A 6,580-nucleotide genomic window follows, 5' to 3' on the forward strand; every position below is an offset into this window, starting at 1 on the left:
CCGCCTTTTTCCGAGACTTCAGCTGGGAATCAGGCACGCTGTCTCGCGCATTCCTTTCTTCCTGCATGCCTTATTTTTTGTTTTCGTCGACGCTCCGTCCCGTCCCGTCCCTTCTGTGTGTCGCGAAGGAAGTTTCAGCAGCCGAGCGCGAAGTGGGGGATGGCCGAAAAAAAAAAAAAAAAAGACCGAAAGAAAAGGCTTTCGTCCTTGGCCAGCGTCCTACCCTCCTCTCATACGCGCACACGTGCGCGCCCCTCGCAGAGGGGTCCTCCCCTCATGCTCCTTTGCCACTGGCAGCCGGCGGTGGGTTGGGAAGAGTAGACGAAATGCGCGCGCTTTTTTCAGAAAGGAGCAGCCATAGTGACAATCAAACGGAATGGAGAAGGAACCATGTCATACGAAATATTGTTGTGTGGCCGCATGTTACGGCGAATATTTGCGGGCCGGCAAGTTCATAGCAACCGACCAGTGAAGGTAAGCGCTCGATTTTCTGAGCTCGCCTCGTTCTTTCGAATGCAGTTTACTTCGTAAAAGAGCGGGAACAAGATTGCCCTCCCGTTTCTAACTTCTAAGCATATCCTTGCTTTTGTGAATGCGTACGGTTGTAAAAGGGGAACACGTATTCACTTAAATTTTATGGAAAGAGTATAATGAGAAATCAGGTGGGCGCTCAGTAGTAGAGTTTTTGTTATGATGCTGAAATCGAGTGTATATATGTTCTGCAAGAACCTTGATATGTACGATTGGCTTTTAATTTACTTCTCGCCGCAGCTGCTCACGAACGCGAAAAATACAACTAATAAATATAACTTTGTTATGTTTAATTTCACGCGAGTTTCGGCGGCATGCTGTAACGGAACACAATTTAGCGTTGCAGTTAAGCCATATGTTATCAGCTGCTTATGCGAACCATCTTACGATGTAAAACAACGCCTGACGTCTTTGTAGTATTCACATATTTTCCATGTGAAAGGCTGGTCTACGTCGGATGCTTATAACTATAAAGAAAATAAATGACAAATAAAAATAAATAAAATGATCAAAAATAAATAAAAATAAGAAAATAAAACAGCTCAAGCCAGTTTTTAGCACATTTTTCGAGAGCAAAAGGTAAAATTAGGCAACCAAGAAAATACACGGTTGTAATTTCATCTAGTTGTGCATGTAATGTTTCCCTTCTTTACATTTGCCTGTTTACTAATTTTTGTTCGTTGCGTTTTTATGTTTATGGCCATTGAGGTAATTATCGTCCTCTTTCAATGATTGCCGACGTACCACGTCGTCATCAGTTGGTCGGCTTCTCTTGTTAATTGAAAATTCTCTGGCAAGCTGTCTGATCGAAGACTTTTCACTTAATTACTCAATGGCCTGGAAAGAAAGCTGTAAGGTATTTTATATAATTCAGTATTTTGTCCTTTTCTGTTTTCCAGGGATGCTTGAGAAACCAACTGAAGCGATGTGCGTCATAAAGTTGGCACGGGCATTAGAAAAAGTTAAACAAGCAAGACAAAGTGAAAAGTGAAGAGGCCTGTTTTGCTATAATATTCCTTCCTAAAGGTAAGGTTTTCTCTATTAGCTAAAATTTGCTTCACTTCAGTTTTCTGAACCACTTCTATACACTCCGTTTTGTTTCAGAAATACCTTATGATTTACCAGCACCACAACATTGACACACGAATAAGCTCATCTGGCAGCAAGCGTCATCCAAACTGCAGGTGAGCTTCTGAGCACCCTGTGTGTTAGAGCAATGCCATTTTGTTTGTTTTCCAGGAATGGCAGTCAAACCTCATTTGAAGTACAAGAAAATTGATGAGGCCATATTGTATGCCAAAAGTCCTGGTGTTCTGAGAGGTGAGACATTGTCTATGCTGTAACAACTTTGCAACTTCTCCTAAACTACAGCTTTTTTTCATTTCGCAGAAGCGTGGCAGTAACAGCCCCATGTTACTGGGTTCATGGCCGTCAAGTATGTCATCAAACTGACTTGTCAAGGCAGAAGAACAAGCAAGCCCAGGAGGAGAAAAACGAAGACAACGGCTGAAACAGCGTACTTGCGAAATTCAATTGCTTTAACACAATACGTATTCGGATCTATTGTTAATGGTAAAATAAAACGCACATGTTCTTTCATCTTAAAGAGTGTCAGTGTTGTTATTTACGCTAGCTGGCATGTTCCTTGCTTTAAAATTCCGCCATTTCTTAGTTTGTTATTTTGCCGGACTGCCTTAATTGTGTGTGTTGGTCAGTGTAGGGATCAAATGTATGAACATGCAGTCTAAAATGCCAGTTTATACCTTTCAGGAGTTTATGAGGACGAGGTTTGAAGTGCTCGCTTATCATGCAGTCAACAATCGTCTGTCTAGGAAAAAGTTAACTTATAATATTTTCATCTAGTTATTGTTGCATGTGTATTAGATACATGTAACTGTAAGTCACCTGTGCATTGCTGCAATATCATCGCTTCGTAAGAGAAACATTGCTTGAACGTCATATCAACAGTGCGTGGATGTGGCCCTCGTGGGGAAAAAACGTATCTGTAAAGTCGCGGTAACGTTGTAGGAAGCATCGCTTGAACATGATAGCGACGTTTTCTAAATGTTACCCGCACGTTGGAAAAATATAGCTGGAAAGTTACCACAAAATTGTAGGAATGTTATTGCAACCTCATAAAAACATTGCTTGAACGTTGCAGCAACGTTCTTTGTATGCTAACTTCATGTTAAAAGTGTGGATCTAAAGTTGCTGCAAGATTGTAGCAATGTTATCACAACGTCCGAATGGTACAGGGATATGCTTAAATGTGGTATGCACGTTGCGAAAATGTAGCTGAAAAGTTGCTGCAATGTCATCAGAAAACGTCTCATAACGTTGTTCAAATGTGTCCCGCACGTGGCTGGAAGGTTGCTCCAAGGGTGTAGCAACGTTGACGAACGTCAGAAACAACGTTATCCAAACATTAAAACAACACCCTTAAAACGTTGCCCCCATGTTGGAGCAATGCTAATAGCATGTTGACGCAATGTTTCTGGGAAACATTGCACTAACGTTAAAAAAAGCGGACATTAGCCACGTTTTGGCAACGTTAAGGGGAAACGTTGTGGAAATGTTCGGGTGACATTCTGTGCTACTAGGGAGCGTTCAGTAAACAGACCCGGTGAAGGAGCTTTGACGATTCTGCCTGAGGCATAGGCGTTTGTTCTGCCAAAATATTTGATTTCAGTTTCCAAATACGCCAACGGCAGCTTAAAAAAAAAAAAAAAAACGTCGCGCCCGGGGAGAATCGAACTTCCCGCCTCCGCAACGTGAAGCCAGATTCTACCTATCGTCTATCCCAACAGATGGCGCATTCATGCCCAATAGACCGTTGCATTAAAAAACACACAACGGAACAGGAAAGCCTGCGATTCAAACTTTTTTTAGCTGGGGAAAAGTTTTTGAATATCGTTTTTTATTTCGCATACAGACAAAAGTATGTTGCCGGGCTTCTCTATGTCATGGCTGCCAGCATCATTTTTGGGAGGGACACATACGCATCGCAGATCTAAAAACTGGCCAACTAGCTCTAGAAAGGCAGGAACTTTAGGAATATGAAAGTGTCAAGAATAAAGGAGCAAACCTAATTCGCGGAGCGGTCGAAATAGGTTAACAGAAGCAAGGTAAGTACCCATAAAGTTAACAATAAGTAAAATGTGGGTTGCATAGTAAAACTAGCGGCAATGTTTTACGCTCAGTTCTAAGCCGTGATATTGCGTGCATGTATGCGTTTACACTTCTATTAGACCGCGAGACGGATATGTCTGATTTGCCCGAATCGGCGATACAACACGGGTTGCGGTGGGATTCAAAAACGCCGCCACAGCTCCTGTTGGCTTGATGTAAGAGATCGGTTTTTGGTGGAAAGTGGCTGTCGTTTGGATAACAAATGTATTAGTAGCAGTTTTATTTAAGCTCTTTAAGAAAAAACAAAACTATTTGTACTTGCTAAGTGAAAAAATAAAAACAAATTGTAGATAAATGATAGTTTTATGAAGTCATAATAATCCACTCGAGCGAGCCAGGACGGTGAGCGTCAGCCAGCTGAGCTAGAGTGTACTAGAAGTTTTAGAGTGGCCCGAGCGGCGGCCTCTCCCATTGCTCCGCCGGGTCGACTTTCGCGCAGAAAATAAAACCGGTATAGCGGCGGCGCTGCTGTCGTCAACAACTGAACAGCCGGCGCTCCCCGGCACTAGCTCCCAGCCTGCGCGCGGCAATATTTGCGTTGCTCGCCGCGGTGTTTTGCGCTTGCGAAGCTGATTTATTTCGGATTATGAGGTTTAACGCGCCGGCGCAACACAGGTGATGAGGCAAGCGGTACTGGAGGGCTCCGGATTAATTTTGGCCACCGGGGGATCTTTAACGTGCGCCGAAATCTCGAAGACACGGGCGCTTTTCGCTTTTATCCTCCATCACAAAAGCAGCTGCCGTGGCCGAAAATCGAACCTGCGCCTTTGGTTAGCTGATTTAGAAAGTAGACGCAGAAACGTTATGACTCCGCTTGAGCAAACTTTAAACTAGTACGACCCACCATAAAATTACCGACCTCCCCCCTCCCCTCCCCCCACTAACAATACCTTCTCATTTTTATGCGTTTTCTGAAAACGTTAATTGTTGATATACAGTAATCTCTCGTTAACTCAAAGTCGTAAAATTGGCTGAAAATTTTCAGATAAGCGCGGAGTTTCGAGTTAAGTCAAATACAGAAAATTTGTAGCCAGGTCAATGAAATAACAGCTAGTGCTGCTAACAAAAGCACTATTGCACAGGGGAGACTTCGTAATAAAGGCAAAATAATTCGCAGGAAAAAGAAACTTTTTTTATTGCAGAAGGAAGAACTGTGTTGCGCTCGGCTGTTTTGCGTTCGCATTTGCAACCCAGAAAAGCGTACCCGAGAATTCTCAACGCATCGCATGAATTGGTGGTCGCCACCGCTACATTCTACCTTGTTACAAAGCAGACGCAGCATGTATGTTGTTTCTGGCGTGGTAGGCCCCTCTGGAGGCTCCTTCTCGTCCGCATGATCAGCTGCGTCGTCCACAGCTATCTTAATGATGTACGCGCCAGACAGCATTAATCCCGGTAACGGGGACGCGTAGTCCGCGTTAACTTGCACTTAGCGATCGCGTTCGGTGGGTAGTGGGAGTAATCATTCGAACGGGGACCTTATCAGCTGCCTGGAGCGGACTTTGCCTTGTGTCCTCTCTGCCACTATTTCGACACATCCGTGGTCCTCCGAAACAACGTTTGGAGATAAAGCGGGAAATGCGTAGCGCCTATGGGAGGTAAACACAGAAGATATTTTGAGATATAGCAGAGTTCGAGTTAAAGAGGGATTAATTTGACGGACAGGCACCAGGAATGTTCTTCCCTTCCCCTTCTTGACTCTGCGCATGAAGCAAAAGCGGCGGGGCGCACATATTCTATGCTGCAAAAAGTTTACTGTGTTTTTTATACGTTCCTATTTGGAACGAAAATACCAAAACCCTTTTTCTGGGATACCCCTACCGCTGATGCTTGTACTGTTGTTAGTGGACTTTCTTATTTTATTAACCTGCTATGTCGCATGCAGGCACTTGGTAAGGAAGTGTGCACTGAAAACGAAGTGCCAAGTCTGCAGGACCAATGCTATATGCCAGGGGACGATGCCGCTGTGTTTACTACCTCTTGTAATTTGGGGGTGCTTCTGAATCCTTCCGCGCATTTTTTAAAGTTTATTAGCGATCTCTAGGACGTTTTTACCAGTTGCTTCAGAGACAAGGAGCTCCACCATGACAGCGTTATGGATGTGCTGCAGCCCTTAATTATTCACAACAAACACCTTAACGGCGTTGGTTGCGACCAGCACGTGAGACCTTGACAGCAAATTTGGTTTGGTTCTGTATACATTGTGACACGGATTCATTTCTATATAAAATGTTTAAACAAGTTCCGTGATTACATGCGAAGGTGGGAGCAACACTTTAAACTTAGCCGTTGCTAATGATCGAGGGCGAGTTATGAAAATGCGTTAGCCAAAAATGTCAATTTAAATCTCCATGTTAGCGTTATTCCTAAACCTTTACATGTGTAGACTTTGTGCATGATATCCCGCGTTACATTTCATTTGCTGGGCTATTGAAAAGGAAAACAAAATGTGTATTTGTTCCAGTTCCGTTTCATGTTAGCGTTCTTGAACTTTTACCTCTATAGTAGATGTGTTATATTTCATCTTTGTCGCGGTCAATATATTTTCTGATCTATGTTTTGCATTTGTTTTATGTGCGTGTAATTGTACCCTCAGCATACTTGTGAATTAAATTTGCGTTAATTTGATTCAACTCCTTTCTTGATCGAATCAGGTGAAAGGTGGTGCGATTAATAGAACTTTGCGGGAATAGTTCTATGAAATACGGTCATTGGGAGAACTGAGCTACCACTGGGCTAACCCCTGTTTAGTTAAAAAGATATCTCGCTTGCGCGTGTCATTTTCTGTTGGGCCACCACGGTGACCCGTAATTATCCCAAGCGGGCCACTGCTTAAATACTGCTATATTAACTACTCACG

At 43.3% G+C, this 6,580-nt stretch overlaps 1 long non-coding RNA gene across 2 annotated transcripts; it reads left to right on the forward strand.

Annotated features, from left to right (window-relative positions):
- Window positions 1-225: 225 nt before the first annotated feature.
- Window positions 226-2,387, forward strand: LOC144179129 (uncharacterized). 2 transcript variants are annotated; one of them, XR_013324156.1, is made up of 4 exons: window positions 226-1,557; window positions 1,636-1,715; window positions 1,771-1,851; window positions 1,921-2,387. It is a non-coding gene; the product is annotated as an uncharacterized LOC144179129 (long non-coding RNA). The 2 variants fall into 2 exon arrangements; XR_013324155.1 differs by having other exon boundaries at window positions 228-1,557; window positions 1,636-1,851; window positions 1,921-2,386.
- Window positions 2,388-6,580: the final 4,193 nt, after the last annotated feature.

Source organism: Haemaphysalis longicornis, unplaced genomic scaffold (genome assembly GCF_048455015.1).
Source record: "Haemaphysalis longicornis isolate Haplotype H1 unplaced genomic scaffold, Haemaphysalis longicornis Haplotype H1 scaffold_4, whole genome shotgun sequence".
Taxonomy (NCBI): domain Eukaryota; kingdom Metazoa; phylum Arthropoda; class Arachnida; order Ixodida; family Ixodidae; genus Haemaphysalis; species Haemaphysalis longicornis.